This window comes from Hypanus sabinus, chromosome 6 (genome assembly GCF_030144855.1).
Source record: "Hypanus sabinus isolate sHypSab1 chromosome 6, sHypSab1.hap1, whole genome shotgun sequence".
NCBI lineage: Eukaryota > Metazoa > Chordata > Chondrichthyes > Myliobatiformes > Dasyatidae > Hypanus > Hypanus sabinus.
The window spans coordinates 74,208,585-74,228,143 of NC_082711.1; the positions used below are offsets into that span (position 1 = coordinate 74,208,585).

The window sequence follows — 19,559 nt, forward strand, 5'->3', positions numbered from 1 at the left end:
AGGTAAAAGCAGAATATATGAGGAACACTTGGACAGACAGCTTCTGTGATCAGAATTTGCAGAGAAGAAGGAAGGGAAGCACAAACAGTGCGCTGGAGTAACTCAGCAGAGTGGGGTGATGATAAGTTGACGTCTTGGGTGGAAACCTTGCAACAGATGGATGTAACTTGGAACCAAGACCACACTTTTTATTTGTTTTTGAGGAAGTGGGTAGACAAAGGTATGTAAGAATGAGTTCAGTCATGTGAAGGAGAATGGTAGTTAAGAAGTTCTAGTTGGTAAAATATTTTTTAAGAAGCAAAAGGTCTGTTAGGATTCCTGGTGTGGGATGGAACTATAGAATGCTTGGACATTGACAGCGAAGCTGAGCTTGCTGTAACCAGGAATTTGTACAATGTGAAAGGCTATCAAGAATGTAAGAAGCAATGGACTGAGCAGTGATTTTTGCTAAGAACTTATGTAAGTGGTCTGCATATTTTGTGTTTAAGGCTTGTTCATGTTGTGTAGTTTTCTCTCAAATGAATCTGGCTGCATGCCAAAACTGATTTTGGACTTGTTGATCCTGATAAGAGGAATTGTATTTCATGTTGGCTTAAGGGTTTATCAAATTGCAATACGATTAAGAGGCCAATGCTGAAAAATTAACTGCTATAAAAGTTCTCAAAATTCAAAGTTTATTTATTATCAAAGTATGTATAGGTTTTTAGGTTTATTTTCTTGCAGGTATTTACAAGAAAGAAGAAATACAATAGAATAGAAAAACTGAAAAACAACCAGAAGACAATAATGTGTACATATAAAAATAATCACAAGCAATTCTGCAGATGCAGGAAAGTCAGAAAAAGGTACACAAAATGCCGGAGGAGCTCACTAGGTCAGGCAGCATCTATGAAAAGAAGAAAACAGTTGATGTTTCCGGCCATGACCCTTCATCAAGACAGAAAATGAAAGGGGAAGATGCCAAAATAAGAATGTAGGTTAAGGAGAAGGGGGATAAGATGGAAGGTGATAGGTGAAGGCAGGTGGATGGGGGATGGGGATGAAGTAAGAAGCTGAGAGGTAATCAGAGGAAAAGGCAAAGGGATGGAGAAGACAGAATATGATAGGAGATGAATATGGACCATGGGAGAACAGGAAGGAGGAGGGGCACCAGGGCCAGTTGATTGACAGGTCAGGAGAAAAGAGATAAGAGGCCAGAGTGGGGAAAGGGAAATATCACAGGAAATCGATGTTCATGTCATCAGGTTTTGAAGGCTGACAAAACATGAAGTATTGCTGCTCCATCCTCAGAGTGGTCTCATCATGGCAGAAGAGGTGGCCATAAAGTGACATGTTGGAATGCGAGTGTGGATAAGAATTGAAATGACTGGCCACCAAGGAATTCCGTTTTTTTGCAGACGGAGCTGAGGGGCTCACAAGGCAGTCCTCCAATCTACGTTAGGTCTCACCAATGTAGAGAAGGTCGCGTCAAGAGAGTAGGGTATGTAATTGGGAAAAATGTACATAATTCACATTGATTTGGGGTTTCACTTTGAGGCTGGTCTGAGGTGATAACATTATTACGTAAAAGGTTTTTAGCATGACTTTGAAGTTCAATGAACATAAAATGCCTCACTTTGTTTTATTTGTGGAAAACTACGTTGGTGACCCCAGTGCTCCAGGATGATTCCAGAGTTATTGGGCATGTCGGCCAGTGCAGTGGAATGAAACTGCCAGAGGTTTCGGAGCAAAAGTCTGTCTCTTGGTTTGTATAAGCTGAGGTCTAGTTTGCTCTGTGAGAAATCACTGCCGATGACACCAAATTCTACGACACGGGGGAGATGCTCAGCAATTCCACAGCTATGTGAGTGGTGAGTATGCTTGAGCACCCACCTGAACACGATAAATACCGATCCCGGAAGAATCACTTTTGATAGACTCTTGGACTATCAGAGTCTGAGCGTGTCAAATAATTGCTCTCCTTACCCCGTCTCAGTGATGCTAAGCTATCGGAGCTAGAGAACTGCATGGTGTCGCTCCTGGGAAATCACCATCCTTGTTTTATTTTTAAGGAACTCTTCGTGCAGAAAATGCCTGATCAAGTTCACATAGCCCTTGCTAATGTGCCCGTGAAGGATTATTGGGAGCTTGCTAAAATGGCTGATGGTGATTCCTCCAGCTTTCTCTACTTCAATAAACCCAGTTAGCAAGTCCCCCAGTATAAGTACACCTGCTGCTGCAAAACAGACAATGCCGGGCCTGTGCTTTTACCATGTTCACTTTGGTATGAATGCTAGGAAATACTGACCCCTTGCAGCTACGATAATCCCAGTGCATTGGAACATCAGAAGTCTGTGAACACAGTGAGTTTCAGCTGCTAGGGGTTGTCTATTGTTCATCACAGGCACCCTTTCAGGTTTACGTTTCCTGTGTGACACAGGTGCTCACGTGGCTGTGGAGTCAGCTCCACTCACTGATGAAAAGCGATGTAATGGCAGCAGGATCTAGACCTTGGGACATGATGGGTGAAACTCTACTTTGGCGAATGACGTTACTCACGGGCCTTGGTCCTGGCTAAAGTGGTTAGACCTCTGTTTGTTGCAGATTTTCCGTGTATCCAAGGACTGTTAGTCAATCATAAGAACTGCCAACTTGTGGGTGTCAAGGACTTTGGGTTGCTTCCCTGCTCCCCCAGTAAGTTCCCCACAACAACCCTGCCAGGTGCATGCACCACTGCCTGTGAAATTACTTGACTGCTGGATGAATTCCCAGACTTCACCAAGCTCACGTTTTCCACTACAGTCACAAAACATGGAGTCGCGCACCACATTCCCAAAACTGGCCCAGCAGATTATGCCTGTGGGGGTAGACTTGACCCTGAAAAAAGCTGGCAGTCGTGCAGGCTGTGTTTGCCAAAGTGGACGACTCGGAATTGCATGCAGGTCAGTTAGCCGCTGTGCTTCGCCCCTCCATATGGTCCTTGTGTCCGATGGTGGTTGCCAATGCCTCAATGAGGCCACCTCTCGCTACCTTTGGTTGTCAGTCAGTTCCACACATCCAAGACCTTTTGGCATGTTTAGCTGTAAAGTTAATTTTTCCAAAGTCGATCTAGTTAGGGGCTACCATCAGGGGCCTGTATACTCAGAGGACATTCCCAAAACAGCTGTGAAAACCCTGTTTGGCCTTTTTGAGTGTTTGTGCATGCTGCTTGGACTGAAAAATGTGGCATAGACTTTCCAACGGCTGATGGACTCTGTATCAAAAGACTTAGGTTTTCTTTTTGTTTACCTGGATTATGTACTTGTCACCAGTGCATCCAAATCTGAACACATATCTCCTGTCCACACACTCTTTGAACACTTAAGTCAACACGAGTTGATTATTAACCCTGCTAAATGGCAGTTTGGGCTGTTACCCATTGACTTTCTTGGCTATCGGATTGAAGGTGTGAAACCCCTCCCATCAAAAGTAGCTGCTATTATGGATTTCCCACCACCTTGCACTACAAAAAAACTACAGGATTTTTAGATATGGTAACTTTCTATCACCGCTATTTCCATGAGCTGCTGCAGGGAATACCCCTAATCAGTGCTTGACTAGTCAGCGGACATGACCAGGGCATTTGATGATACCAATTGAGCTCTTTCTAATGCGGCCCAACTGGTTCATCTGCTCCCCAATGCACCCATGGCCATTACTACTGATGCTTCTGACTATGCTGCGGGTACTGTGCACGAACAGCTGGTCGGAGGCACGTGGCAGCTGCTCACCTCCTCAGCCGGTGGCCCAGTCCCTTTGAATGGGAATACAGCACGTTTGAGAATCTCGCTCTCTATCTGGCTGTCCACCATTTTCATTTTCTTCTAGAGGGTCACCGTTTCACAGCATTTGTTGACCAGAAATCCCTCATGTACATGATTGCCAAAATATCAGACCCTTGGTCTGCACGGCAGCAACACCACCTGGCCTACATATCAGCGTTTACAGCTGATATTCCACATATCAAGGGGAAAAATAATGCCGTGGCTGAATGCCTGTCACCGCCAGCCACTGAGCCCTTACACACTGATTATGCTGGCATGGCAGCCGATAACTCTAATGACTCATAGGCCCAGGTTTACCAAACAGCAGTCGCAGACCTGCAGTTGGCTGACTAATTCCGGGAAGCTGGGGTTTCTCTCCTGTGCGATGCCTCAACCAGTTGCCCTCGCCCCATCATGCTCACAGACTGGAGGTGGATTGTTTTCAACCATACATGGCCTTTTGCATTCGGGTCGGAAGGCCTGACAGAACTTGGTTGCACTAAAGTTTGTCTGGCACGGCCTCAGAAAGGACCTGTGTGATTGGCCTTCAGCCTGTGGAGTCTGCCGCAGGGAAAAAGTAACCGTCATGTTCAGGTGCCATTGGCATCTTTTGAGATGCCAATGACCGACAGCTTGACTTTGTCAATGTGCACCTTGTTGGTTCTCCCCCCCTCCCTCCCGGTGGTTTCACACACCTTCTTACCATGGTGGAGTAGGTGGTCAGAGGGCATCCCTCTAGCATCAACAATGGCCACAGATGTGGCTCGGGTGCACATCAGCACCCGTGTTGCTTGGTTTGGCACCCCATCTGATAATTCCTCTCACTGTAGTCCTCAGTTCATTGCAGTCTTCAGGGCTGTGATCGCCCAGAACCTTGGTGTCAGGCAATATCACACCATGGCAAATCACCCACAGTCCAATGGCCTATGCGAGCAGCTTCACTACTCCTTAAAGGCTGCTCTGAGGGTTTCCATGATGGATGAATGTTGGCACGATTGTGTCCCATGGGTCCTACTGGGGCTCAGAACAGCTTCAAAGGAGGACTTGTAGTTGTCCATGGAAGGGTTAGTATACAGGCAGCTGCCAGGTGATATATATCCTGACACCACCACCTCCTGGTTCCACCCTCCTTAGTAAATTCAGTTCCTTTTCACCTATCCCTACCTTCTGTCATGGTGAACAGCTCTCTTAGATCCCTGCTGACCTACATTCTGCCTCATTTGTTTTTGTCCACCATGATGCACTTCAATGTCTCCTTATGCCCCCTTACAATGGCTCGTTCTACATGTTGGAATGGGGAGAAAGGACTTTTATCACAGATAAGAGGGGTAACCTGGAATGTACTTTGGTAGATCACTTTCAACCAGTCCATCAGGATTTGGAGTGTTCCATTGCCATGCCCCTGGTGTCACAATATGACCGTGAGCCGAAGCCACCTGCTAAGGAACACAGGACCTGAGCTGGGCGGCTCGTTCAAGCTCTAGACAATGCCGGTTTTAATTAATTCTGGGGTGTGGGGCTTTGCAGGGTAAAGTAATTGGGAGAAATGTACATAATTCACAACCACTGACATTGAGATGGTGTTTATGAACACTTTAAGTAAGAGGATGGACTGACGTTAAGATGTTATTACATAAAGGATTTTAGCACACTTCCGTGTGTAGGTTTTGGAATTCAATAAAATATGTTATGGGTTTCATTAAATATAAAGCACCTCACATTGTTTTATTTGCAGAAACCCATGGGAACACTGGATACAATAGAGAGCCCCGACAGATTCACAGGTAAAGTGTTATCTCACTTGGAAGGACTGTTGGGGCCCTGTATGGAAGTGAGGGAGGAGGTGAATGGGCAGGTGTAGCATTTTGGTGCTTGCAGGAACAAGTGCCAGGAGGAAAATTAGTGGGGAGTGATGAATGGACAAGGGAATCAAGGAAGAAGTGATCGCTATGGAAAGCGGAGAGTGGGGGAGAGGTAAAGGTGAGTCTTGTGGTAGTGTCCCATTCAAGATGGCGGAAGTTGCAGAGAATGACGCAGAGGTTCATAGAGTGGTAGGTGAGGACAAGAGGAAGGTAGCTGCGGGAAGATGGAGTGAGTGTGGATGTCCAGAAAATGAAGGAGTTGCGTGTGAGGGCAGCATCAGTGGTGGAGGAAGAGAAACCCCTTTCTTTGATGAAGGAGGACATCTCTGATATTCTGAAAAGGAAAGCCTCATTAAGCAAACTGATGCAGCAGAGATGAAGGGACTAAGAAAAGGGAATGGCATTTTTATAGGAGACAGGATGGGAAATGGTATAGTCAAGATAGCCATGGGAATTAGTGAGTTTATAAAATATATTGGTAGACAGTTTTTCTCCAGTGATAGAGACAGAGAAATAGAGAAAGGGGAGAGAGTTGTCAGAAATGGACTGAGTGAATTTAAGGGCAGGGTGGAAGTTGGAGGCAAAGTTGATGAAATTGACCAGCTCACCATGGATGCATGAAGCAGCACCATGGCAGTTGTCAATATAGTGTTGACAGAGTTGAGCATTAGTAGGGAAGGACTTGAACATCGACTGTTCTGCACAGCCAACAAAAAAACAGGCATAGATCAGTGTACACAGGTGCCCATGGCTGCATCTTGGGTTTGGAGAAAATGGGAAGAGCAGAAAGAGAAACTGTTGAAGATGAGGACCAGTTCTATCAGGCAGAGGAGGGTGGTGGTGAAGGGGAAGTGGTCGGGTGTGTTGTTAAGAAAGAAGTGGAGAGCTTTAACCCCTTGTCGATGGGGGAATAGAAGTATATAGAGACTGGACATCCATGGTGAAAATGAGGTGATTAGGGTCAGGGAATTTGAAGTTGTTGAGGCGATTGCAGGATGGGTCTGAACAAAGGAGGATAAAATGAAGTTAAAATACACGGACATGAGTTCAGTGGGACAGGAACAGACAGAAACATGGACATACCCGGGCAGATAGGTTTGTGGATCTTGGATAGGAGATAGAAACGAGCAGTGGAAGGGAGATCTCCATTGCTAATGAGGTTGGTGATAGTATCGGAGACAATGTCCTGAATGTCTGAGTAGGGTCCTTTTCCAGGGCCAAGTAAGAGGAGGTGACTGAGTGTTGCTACCTGGTCAGTGTGCCACACTATAACAGCATTCCGTTTTCTACGGGTTTAATGGTGCAGATAGGATTGGGGCAGAGAGTGTGAAGGGCAGTGTGTTCAGAAGGGCTAAGGTTTGGAGAGGAGAGAGGAGTGTTGATGTCAAACCGGTTAAAGTTAACTCAGCAATTAGAGATGAAAGGTCCAGAGGAGGCAATCTACCAGACTGGAGTGACCAAAAAGAAGAAGAGGGTGGGAGATGGGAAATGGTGTCATCAGTGTGGGTGTTAACAAAAATAATACTGTGAATATGAGTTGTAAATAGTCCTTGAAAGGGAGTCCATTAGATAATAGAATCAGTTCAGAGTAGTGATGAATTAAGTTCAGGGAGGCTGATGGTTGTTGGGTATTAACTGTTCTTGAACTAGGTGGCCTAGGGCTTCTGTACCTCCTGCCTGATCAAGAAAAGAGCATGCCCTGTACTGTGGGGGATCTTTGGAAATGGACGCTGCTTTCGATTAAAAATACAATGTGAAAATACCCAATGGTGGCATTCTATTCTCTGATCTCTATAAAAGCACATTTCCAACAGATTTCAGATAGTAAGCAGGAGTGTGAATAGTGGACATTCTTCCCTGTCTGACGCCTGCAATTTGCTAATTTTAGCTAAAAATGTACCAGCTTCAGCGAAGGCTGTGCCCAATGCTACAGGGCTTCCTGAGGTCTGCATTCTTTTGAACCTTTTATTTAAATTGCTGCTTTATTGGGACCTTGGTGCCAGTTTCTTTATGTGGGTAGCTTAACTGCACCTTATCACTATTTTAAAGCATTTTTTAAACTTTAAAATAAACAAAGTTAATTGTATTTATTGAAGTGAGTAAAAGATTTCTAACCCTTCCCACATCCTTCTACCAATATAAATGAAAAGTGGCATGCTAAAAAACTTTGAACAATATCTTGCAGCAAAAAATGCAGATTAAATCACGTAAAAGAATGAAAATGAGTTTGTCTTGGTGTTTACATGGAATAAACATTTACTAGGTAATGAGCATTTAAAATTCACATGTATTTGAAATAGTAAATCTTTATGAACTTCATAACTTTGAACTTTTGTATTTGTATCTTAAATACTGATCTAGATATTTTTAACAAAGAGTTGGTCAGTTATTAATAAAATGAACTTGTTTTGTTTCCCTTGAGGCAATGAAGCAGCTCAGCCTTCCTAATCTGATGCTCCAGGTCTTGGCCACACTGAATGCCAAGCTTCAATACTTGCTGCAGCCAATCCTGTTGGTGAGAAGTATGATCAATCCAGAATACTGAAGCAGAATGCAAACATTGGTGATACTATTGTATCAAGGTTTGATCTAATTTCTATCTTGGTGGATGAATGCAATAAGGCACTCAATCAAAATAAAACTATAAAATCTTTAATTAAGCTTTTCTACATTACTTGTTAACATTGGGGAGAAGTGACTATGCTTATTGTTAAATTATATGCAATTTCTCAGTTTGATATCCTCCACCACACGTTAATCTTCAACGTTCTGGCATCAGTTTGTCTCTTTTGCACTTCAGAATTACAATACTTGAACAAGTGTAAGAGCTCTGAGCTTTTTTGTTTCGTGCGGTAGTCTCCTAGTACTATTACATTTCCCACCCATTTCAGGATGAGGATGCAAAACTGGTTTGTTCAGAGGTTGAGATAGTGGGCATTTTTCTTTTATATAGCCAGGGATGTCTCTGTGCTCTGCCCAATGTTTGTCACTTATTAGGACAACTAATTGGACTGCTTAGTCTTTTCTATCTTTCTTATAAGTTGTTCTAATTTGCCAGCTGAATGGTACCTGTAAATTATCAGAAAAAAAGTGGTTTTTGAAGCACTTCGAACAATTCTGAGTGTCTTGTAATGTTACAGGATAAATATCTTCCATCCTCTTTTGTTTTTATCTGCAGCATATTTCCAATTTCTCAGCTTGTTTCCCCCAAATTCTCCACCTCACCAGCCTCCGCATCCAGCACCTAATTCTCTGGAAATTCTGCCATCTCTAATGGGATCCCACAAACAAGCACTTACTTCCCTCTCTCCCTGTTACTGCTTTCCATAGGGATCACTCCCTATATGACTCTCTTATCCACTAGTACCTCCCCACTGATCTCCCTCCTGGTACTTATCCTTGCAAGCGGAACAAATGCCATACCTGCCCCTACAGCTCCCTCTACCTCACTTACTTCCAATAAATGCCAATAGCTTCCGTTATTATGATCAGAGAAACTGACTGGCCACTTCACACTTCCCTACACAGTCACTAAGCTTTACCTTTCTAATTGCTCTCTCTTGTCTAAGTTTCTGCTCAATAGAACTAAACTGTAGCTTCTTTGACTCTATTCCCAATCCTGAATTTCATTCCTACCACCTTATTGAAATTTCCAATGTCAAATGTTGTGTACATCGATGTTTGTAACTATGTTAAATTACAGAATCATGGAAATGTATAGTAAGGAATCTGTCCCTTAGTACAGTTCACTTCATCTGTGCCAACTATGTCTCTCTACATTTAACCAATTTGCCTGCATTGGGCCCATATCCCTCTACTCATTTTTTACCTAAGTACTTGTCCAAATGTTTTAAATGCTATAATTGTATCTGTCTACTCCACCTTCTCTGGCAACTCATTCCAAACATTCACCATTTTCTCTGGGGTGGAAACCTTCCTTTTCATATCTCCTTTAAATTTTTCTTCTATCTCCTTAAATATTTCCTTCCAGCTCTAGACTCCCCTGCCCTGGGAAAAATACCGTCTATCCAATCTATGCTGTTCATAATTTGTAAACCTCAAAATGGTCACCTTCAGCTTTCTACACTTCAGCAAGAATAAATTCAGTCCATACAATTTCATCTCATAACCCCAACCCTCCATTCCAGGTAGCACCCGGGTAAATATTTTCTGTACTCTCTCTACTGATGCTACATCATTCCTGTAGTGTGTTGATGAGAACTGTAAGTGAGGTCCAACCAATATTATATACAATTGCAACATGACATCTTAACTATTATATTCTTCAGCCTATGCAGGCAAACATAGCCTTTTTCACCCTATCCACCCGAGTCATTACTTCCAGGCCTGCACCCCGAGGTCTCTTTGTACTGTACATCCACACACCTAAGTCCCTGCCATTTAGTTCATGTGTCCTAACAGAACTTGACCAGCCAAATTGCATTACTTTGCATTTGTCTGGATTAATTTCTCGTTCCCTCTGTGTCTGGAGGACACGTTCAGCGTGGTCCTGCGGATTGGCATTTTGTAACTCTTACATTCTTTTGTTGATTACAAAAAAACAGCTGGAGTAACTCAGCAGGTTAGACCCAAGTGCTGAGATCCTGCATCAGAATTGAGAGAGTGAAGATAGCCAGAATGAAGACGTGAGGGAGAGGATTAAGGGAGGAGGAGAGTTGAGGACAGGTTGATGGGGGAGGGGAGAGTTTTGAGACAGAGGATGTAGGTAATTGGTGGAAACAGAAAAGGGAGAAAATTAGGCAGATGAGGCCAGGTTTGGGGAAATGTAGAGATGGTGGCTGGGAGATAAGAATTGGGACAGAGAAGAGAGAAGTGATGGGCAAACGGAACTGGATGGGGGTGAGTAACACATCTAGTTAATGGAGGCTGCATGAGGAGTGAAAGAGAGACCCCCTAGATGGACTGGTGGGATTGGAATTGGTTACCTGAAATTGTAAAGTTCATATTCATGCCAATGAGTTGCAGGCTGCCCATGGAAAATGAATATCTTCTAGCTTATATTTGACCTCATTGAGGTTGAGGATGGACAGATTGGTATGGGAAGTGAGGCCATTGACGACTGAATGCAACTTTTCTGGAAACAACTACCTAGTCTACTTGGTTCCCCTGATATTGGAGAGGCAGACCGAGAGCACAGAGTTCTGAATATGAGGTTGGATAAGGGGCGTTCTCTGCCGGCCATCAATGTGGTGACAGAAGCGTTCCTTGGATCTTGCCGATCAGCTGCCTTTTTGATATCTCCAGGAGTGGCCTGAAGATGGGTGCATTCGGAGTGCAACCTGGCGCGATGGAGTAGACTCGATTTCTTACTAGTGTTGTGAATTGAAGTGTCACAGAGAACCAGAACATCATGGCAGCGAATGTGGCTGTCAGAGACTTCCATTCTCGGATGATCACCCTCTCTCTCTCTCTCTCGATGGTGAGGGAGAGTTTGCTACTGATTCGTAAGTTGGGGGAATTTGAAATAAAAGTGGTGCTACAGACAGTCTGTAAATTCAAAACAGTGATTGTTTGTCTTCCCTGTCTCTGAGGAAGGAGTGATATCTCTCTCTCCCTTATTAGGGAAAAAGAGAGTGAGCTTGAGGGATGTCGAGCTGTTGGGATGAACAGTAGTTTTTGATGGACTGTAGATCATGGTCTCTCTTTGAGCCTTTTCTATTGCTTGCATGGTGGGTGGTGGGGCTGTGATGTTTTCTGCTAGAATAACGACGGGGAGGGGTAGGGGATGGTTGATGCTGCTTGTGTGTGAGGGGGAGGGGACTTTGGGCTTCCTATGTTTTTTTCCTATCATTCATTCTTTAGAGTTTTTTCTACTGTTTCAAGGATGTCTGTGGAGAATAAGAATTTCAGGTTGTGTATTGTATACGTTCTCTGATATTAAATGGAACCATTGAACCAGAACCAGCCTGCGAGTGTCAGGAAGACCTGGATGGTGGATCCAGGGTCCATGTCCATGTGCTGCCTGAGAGCCTTCAAATATATTCAGTGGCCACTTCATTATGTGGAGGATGTACCCACCAAAATGTCCACTGAGTGTATTTGTGGTCTTCTGCTTTGTAGCCCATCCACTTCAACATGGGCGTGTTGTGCATTCAGAAATACTCTTCTGCACACAGCTGTTGTAATGTGTGGTTATTTGAGCTTCTGTTGCTTTCCTGTTAGCTTGGATTAGTCTGGCCATTCTTCTCGACCTCTCTCATCAACAAGGCATTTTTGCCCACAGATCTGCCATTCACTGGACACTTTTTGGTTTATGCAATGTTCTCTGTAAGCTTATTTAAGCGGACGCCTGATTAGCGCAAATAGTGGGTTTCTAGTTTGTCCAAGTTCTTATGGAATTATTATGAATAAACTCTCATCACCATCTCTACATTAAACTTTCTCTTTTCTCCTCACTTGGGTTCCATTGTTGCCAGCACACACCATAACAGAAGGACTCCACCAAGTAATGGTCCCAGTGGAGGTTTAACAGTGCTGTTCTGACATTAGGTGAGAATTAAGTGAGAATACCATCTGTTCTCAAGTCCACATTCTGAGTTTCTCAAGTTTATGTTCTGAGCATCTCTAGTCTGTATTCTGAGCTTGTCAAGTTTTCATTCCAAGTGTCTCTAGTATACATTCTGAGTTTCCCTGGTCTCCTTTAGAGCTCTTCAATTTGTAACTGCTCAGTTCCAAGCTTCAGGGTCCTTTGACCCAGGTCTGCATAACAATTGAGTGTTTCAAGCAAGCTCATTAAAAAAGTTCATTTGATTCAACAAATCAACATGCAAGCTAATAATATAAATTTTTGAAGAGCTTAACCTTTGCTGATGCTTTTCCTTCCAAGTAATGATATGACTTTGTTAATGTCAAATCAATGTTTGGAAGGACACTATAGGGAATAATTGAAATAAGCTTCAGTGGCAGCAATAGCAGTGGGATGGACTAACATTTACAATACATAATTCCCATCTGTCCGTTCTGATGAGTGATACTAATGGTAGCAAACATTCTAGTGTGCAAGTGTGTCCTGAAGCAGTAATTTGAATTGGCAGCCCTGAAGAGCCCTGCTCCAAAAGCTGATCCCTGGCTGGAGTGTACAACCACACAAGTAAAGTAACCCTACTAAAAGTTAGCTACTGTAAACTTAACTCTTGATAAAAATCATGATACAGACTGAGAATATTGAACTTCTATGTAACAAATGAAACAGATCTGCAGACAGCCAGATATCTCAGTGATAAGAAGAGCCTGTCTATGCTGTCTCAATCTGTAAAATTGAGACTACAGCTTTCTGTATCCTAATTGCCTCTGGACAAATAGTGAAGAATAAAACACTATGAATAAGATTCATCCAGGATCCTTCCCCAGCTTTTGAGTTCCAAGTTTTCAAGACTTTTTCGGGGTCTCAATGATTTTTCCAGGTCTAAGTGCCCAGTGTCAGCATCCTAGCCTAAGCATTCAAGATTCTCAAGATTACCCAGGTTGTCAAAGTTTTCCAGCTCATCAAGGTTCTTCAGATCATCAAGGCCCTCCAGGTTTCCAAGGACAAATCAAGGTTTCCAAGGATGTTTCAAGGTTTTCAAGGACCTTCCAAAGTTTCCAAAGATCTTTCAAGGTCTTTCCAAAGTTTCCAATGTTTTTTTTCAATGTTCTCCCCATCTTGAGGACACCCAAGTCTATAACAAGATTCCCAATTCTCTTTTGTTTCTAGGTCTCTTTCTTGAGTTCCTTAAGTCTCTCAAGACATCCCTAGATCTTGAGTTGCGAGCTCTCCCTGGGCCTTCAGATGCCAGCCATAGGAAGGGAGTGGTACTGTAGAAAGGTCTTCGGGCCTGTGCAAGGTGCTGGAGGGTGTTGGGTTTCAAGGTTTTTAGAGCACCTGAATTGTTTAATCATTATTTAAAATGAGTCGTTAATGGTTTAGGGTCCCTTATGTTTTTTTTCTTGAATGACTCACTCTTTGTAATGCTTTCTCCTGGTACTTTCTGGTTAAGGTTGTTAAGTTTATTTCGATAGGCTTGGGGATTCTGTATTACTTGTATTATTTAAGTGAATGTCAATTAGTGGTAATCGCGGGGTCCTAGTTTTGAGAATGTGACTTCACATGGTGTTGGTCAGCTGAGCCACCGATATTCTTTTGGAATTATTATGGATAAACTTTCATCACTGTCTCTATATCGGAGTCTGACTTTCCTCTGCACTTGGGTTCCAATATTGCCAGCGCAAAACAGTGATAGGATGAAACCAGTTCAAATGGATGATTAGAACAGATGGAAGCTAATTATGTGATTGGCTGCATTATGTGCTGCTAATAGCAAAGTTTTGTGGGACAAATTACGAACAGTACTTCGAATCAGTGGCAGGCCTAACGAGGGAGCAGGAGATCAGATGGGCCTAAATCTGGTCTCAGCAGATTCCAAAACTTTATGATGCTGGCGCCTTTACAATCAATGCCTTGCTGCTGATGTGCTGAGATAACTAACTGCAGAGAGTTTTATTCCGAGTGTATCCATGTCAGGTAAGAAAGCATTTTTCAGTAATCTACTTATATTCAGACTTGCTCAACAGAGTAGGTCTCTCCCGAATTACTTGTTTTTTTAAAAAATTAATGTATATAATAATTGCATAGCAATGAATATTCACTATTCCTTCTTTCTCACTTTTTTTTGCAGATTATACAACTGCAGTGATTCCCTGTCTGCTCTTCTGTTCTGACTGGCTCATATAGGGTAGGATTAATGGGCCATCTGGTCTTTGCCTGCCCATCAGTTTTTAGTTTATAAATCTGTTTTATTTAATTCAAAGAAACATCAAAGATCATGCAATCTTTTTATAACTGGGTTAGATATTAAGTATTTGACTTCATATACTGTAAGTCAGTGATAATAAACTTAATTATGATCCAGTTATTTCACAATTGCTGGGTTAGCAGGTTATAATTAGGTTACATTTCCCTCTCAAATTTATTGGATAACAAGTTGGAGCATTGCCAATATTCAATGTACTCTGCCTTTGGAATTTCACCATTGAATGTGGGAAAAATGAAAATCTCCTTTAGTCATTGAGAATTCCGATTGATATGTTAAATTGGATTGAAGAGCAGAAAACTGGTAATGGTGATTATTTATAATTGTATTCACCTGCTATTTGAGAAATTGGATTGCAAAACCAGTTAGGTATTTATTATCAAAAAGCAAACATATCATGGAGTACGAGTAATGGAAACACTTTGCATGTTAGACAACATCGGAGATAAGCAACTCTTTCATTTTGGTGACCTTTCATTGGAAGGTTTTGTTCTGAAGGCATGCATCAGTCTTAAACATTAATTCTGTTTCTCTTGAAAGTTCAAAGTAAATCTATTATCAAAGTCCATACTTGTCATCATATATAACCCAGTGATTCTTTTTTTAACGGACAATCACAGTAAATACAAGAAACACGATAGAATCAATGAAAGACCGCATTCAACAGGATTGACTACAAACAATGGGCAAAAAAAGCATCAAATTGTGCAAAAAGAGAGAAAAGGATGAAATAATAATAATAATAATAATAATAATAAATAAGCAATAAATATCCAGAACATCTGATGAAGAATCCTTGAAAGTATGTCCATATGCTGTGGGAATAGTTCAGTGATGGAGCAAGTGAAGTTGAGTGAAGTTAACCTTTCTGGTTCAAGAGCATAGTGTTCAAGCATAGATGCGCTCAAAGATGTGCTCTTCCCCCAAATTCTGCTTTGATCTACAGAAAAAAATTGAGCATTTTCCATTCTTGTTGATATTGATATTTTTTTCACACTGTTGTCGCACTACAATTCGGTATTTTGTGTTTTTCTTTCCAGATAACATGAGAAGATGAGGAGCTTATCTTTCAACATTACGAGCTTCTAAGGCAGCGTGGTAGCTATGTATTTGCAGAATCTGCTTGGTGCATTACTGCTTATCAGTTGGAAAGCCTGATCTGATTATTTGAGGGAATGGCTTGTACACAGGGTATGAAGTAATGAAATATAATTATTGCAATAGATAACAAAATATTAATGTTAGTGATGATAATTATATTTGACCTTTCTTTGTAACTTGTTTAGGAAAAGGAAATGAAGCAGTGAGTCAGTAGTTGTTAGAATGGTGTATATATCAAAATTTTGCACGACATCTTCAGTATTTATCTTCTCTTTTATTCTCTCAAGAATTCATAATTCTTGAAGAGTCAGCCTTTAGCAATCACTTAATAAAAGTCAACATGGTATCAAAGTAGATTGCTTACCATTGTGTGACATTCCAAAAGTGTTAAGAAATAGTTGCATCTAGTAGAATTGGTTTTACCATTAACCAGTTTTTGACTTTTTAAAAATAAATGAAACATCATAACAGAAATTCCTTGGTGCATTTTATGAAATCCTAATGGCGACTCCTTTGCTTGCATCTTCGGAAACAGCTCTATTTCTACATTTAACATCATTATTTTTCCCTTTCAGTGTTCTTCTGAAGACCCTGACCTGGAGTTACACGCTGACTTTGGTTCTTCGTGGAAATGGGACCTGTTCTCGGAGCTCCACGACTGGCTGTTGTTCGACATGCCAAGGGTTTGGCCTGAGAGTCTTGATCATGTCGGAAACCTAAGTCCTCAGGGCTCTGGAAGTGGACTAATTGAGGGTTGGTGTCATGGCAGGAGACTAGTATGTCATTGGGGAGGCTGGAAAATCTTTCACTGTGGGACTGCAGACCTGAGGTCTTTGTGATCTTTAGACACAGAGCTTAAAAAAAGCAATGAAATGGGCTTTTTTAACATCGTAAACCAGAAGGTTTTTTTTATGTCTCCCGCTTGCTGTGAAAATGAGGGACATTTCCCTCTCCCTTGCCAGGGAGAGAGAGAACCTTTGGTTTATCAAATGTTGGATGAAGTGAGAGGCCTTTGGGGTAACTTTGGTCTGTGTCTTTGCTATTGCTTAGCACACGTTTGAGCTCAGTGATGGTACTGATGTGTTTTTTGCTGGTGAGGGGATAGGGGATTGTTGCTCGCTGCCGCTTACGCACGGTGGGGAGCTGGGGGGGTGACTTTGGTGTTCTCATGTTTAACTGTCATTCATTATTTGGGGCACTTGTCTGTTTTTGTGGATGTTTATGAAGAAAAACCATTTCAGGATGTATGTTGTATACATTTCTCTGATATTAACTTTGACCTTTGAACCTTTAAGATGTATTACAGATCAAGCCATTAAGACCATGTAAGTAAAAAATACTATTAAAACATTGGGAGGATTGTATATTAACGTGTTGAAGGTTAGCTTTATTTTTCACATATATATTGAAACATAAATGAAACGCATAATTTTTTTGTCAACAACCAGCACATTCTGAGGATTGAGCTGGGGACAGCTTGCAAATGTCACCATACTTTCGGCACCAACATAGCATGCCCACAGCTCACGAACGCTAACCTTACGAGTGGTGATAGATAAGTTATTAACTTCAAACTTTCTGCATAATCACTCAGTTGAACTGGATGTAACGAGAGCTGTATAACTCATCTCCTTCTACTTAGGCCACAAACTTATCAATCACCCCTGCTGTGAACCACTTTCTGGAGGTCCAAGGCACCGATTTCTGTAAAGGAGGGATCTGTATGCTCCACAACTGCTGGACTAAGTGTGTAAATATAGGAGGGGACTATGTTGAAAAATAAATGTGCTAGGTTTTCTAAAATTGACGCCGTCTACCTTAGGCCACGAATTTATCAATCACCCCTCATAACTGTCTTTGGAATATGGGTGGAAACCCAGATGGTCACAGGGAGAATGTACAAACTCCTTACAGACAGCAGTAGGAATTGACCCCTGATCAATGACTGCTGACTGCTTCACTACCATCCCGCCCAACCTTTAATGAACTTCTCAAGCCACTCGCTGATAGTTCATCTTGTTCTCCTATGAAATAAGACTATAATTTATATAAAATATATAAGATTAATCCAATTTTTGTTCCTGTTACTAGTTATGAGTTCAAGCAAGATGTTTCTGTTGAAAGACACAAGAACCAATATTGAAAGTGGAGCAATTTAGAACACAAAATATTATCTGAATGCCTTGGTTCAAATAGTTTCACCTGTAGATTGTTGGATGTACAGGGTGGAAATAACAAGGTCACTGGACTATGTGCCCAATAAAATCATATTGAGATAGTGAGGAAATATTAAGAAAGATGGCGTATTAAAATTGACAAAAATAATGACACCATTCCTTCAGAAGAAAAGGGAAGGAGAAGTAATAAGAATGCTTTTAAATTTGATATTTTAAAATATGTCAGAAGATAATTTTTTGCAGGATGACAATAGTTTTAACCATTCAGTACCAGAAGTTGATTGGCAGTAATCAATGATGGTGATGTTTTGGAAAGGCTACTTATGTACTATTGAATGCTAGAGATTGTCTGTCTGTTTGGTGAGCTTTGAAGGTGCAAAAGCAGCAGATTCATGAATTGAACAGAGAAATTCAAAGTATCATATTTTTCTTTGCAGAATAATGCAACTTGTCCAGTAATGAGCAATCTCCAGGTATTTCATCCTCATCCCATGTTGCTCTCAATGTGTGCCTTAACGGTGGCATACCATTTCAACTTACAGCAATCTTGTGCAAAATGACTGTGCAGTTGACTTGAAATTTAGTTTTTAAATGTTTCTATAAAAGCTTTAACACAATAAAATTAACCTACTTAATCTGTTGGTCACTAATCTTTCAATTCACTGATTCACGTTCCTTAGTCACTTTGCCAATTTCATATGAGTAAAAAGAATTTTGAAAGGTGATGACTCTGTATGCAGAATATTTAAAAAAGTTGTTGCACTATCGTCTATTTATTGGCATATTTTTAATCCCAGCTGTGAGAAGAAAGGGTATTTGATTTGGGTAACATTCATAACATAAGCATCTGCTCTGCCAATCATGTAGAAGCATTGTTACATGGCCTTGCTACCAACTTTTTGATACTATGATGCGTTCACTTACTAGGGTGGTGCAAGTTGGGGAGATGTATGCAAGGGATTGTTAATAACGGTTTTTCTAACCAAGGTATTGCAATACTTTAAAAGGTACAATAATTTTTAACTGTTCTGGAAGCTTCTATAGAGCAATTTTTCAGGTCTAGAAACTCCTCAGAATTCAAAGGAAATTATTGCAGATAGCATTTTTGATGGTACTGGTAAAGAATCCAGAATTTTAAAGCTACTTCATTAGAAAAAGTCAAACAGTTGATAATATTGGCTGCAAAATGATAACCATCAATTAGTTTTATTAATTTCTGTTTCAGAAGTGCTTATAATTAAATCCTTTTGTGGTGATATCACGTGCAATGATGTGCCAGTACATGATTGGACAGAGCACCTTTCATGTGTGGGATTACCAGAATGTTCCAGCACATGGCTGGGTTAAGATGTGTTTGTTTATTACTGTAAATAAAAGTTTTCTAATTCTTCCACAATATGATTCTTTACTGTTAACCCATGGTACGTTTAAACAGAAGTAACATAACACCTTTCACAATTTTGCATTTCAGCAGCTGTTTTCTTGCATTGTGCCGTAAATGGTTTGAATGTTATAAAGAAGCTATATTGAAGTTGACTTCACACTCTTTAGTGGAATAAATTATAGCAGTGTTGTTCTACTCAGTTCTTATGGTAATAGTATTCAGTACTGTAATGGAATTTCAGAATCTGTTTACAGTGATGTGAAAGGAATTACCGTGTATTTTAAGTAACATTGGTGTATGTCTCGGAAGTGAAATTCTAGTTGGCTATGAGATGCTATGAGAAGCCTTGTAAAACTGCTGTAGTGTATTTTGCTGCGGTACATAATGCAGCTGGTGTGTACTGATGGTAGAGGGTTTTGAATGCTGAGCGTGATGATTGAAGT

At 41.3% G+C, this 19,559-nt stretch overlaps 2 long non-coding RNA genes across 3 annotated transcripts; both read left to right on the plus strand.

Moving 5' to 3' along the window:
• The first annotated feature begins 312 nt into the window (after positions 1–312).
• On the plus strand, positions 313–8,033 carry LOC132395588 (uncharacterized). Its single transcript, XR_009512680.1, has 3 exons — positions 313–459; positions 1,398–1,480; positions 5,518–8,033. It is a non-coding gene; the product is annotated as an uncharacterized LOC132395588 (long non-coding RNA).
• Positions 8,034–8,239: 206 nt separating this feature from the next.
• LOC132395587 (uncharacterized) lies at positions 8,240–19,247 on the plus strand. Of its 2 annotated transcripts, XR_009512679.1 has the most exons (4): positions 8,240–12,154; positions 14,320–14,376; positions 15,495–15,645; positions 16,131–19,247. It is a non-coding gene; the product is annotated as an uncharacterized LOC132395587 (long non-coding RNA). The 2 variants fall into 2 exon arrangements; XR_009512678.1 differs by having other exon boundaries at positions 8,240–14,376.
• The last annotated feature ends 312 nt before the right edge of the window (positions 19,248–19,559 follow it).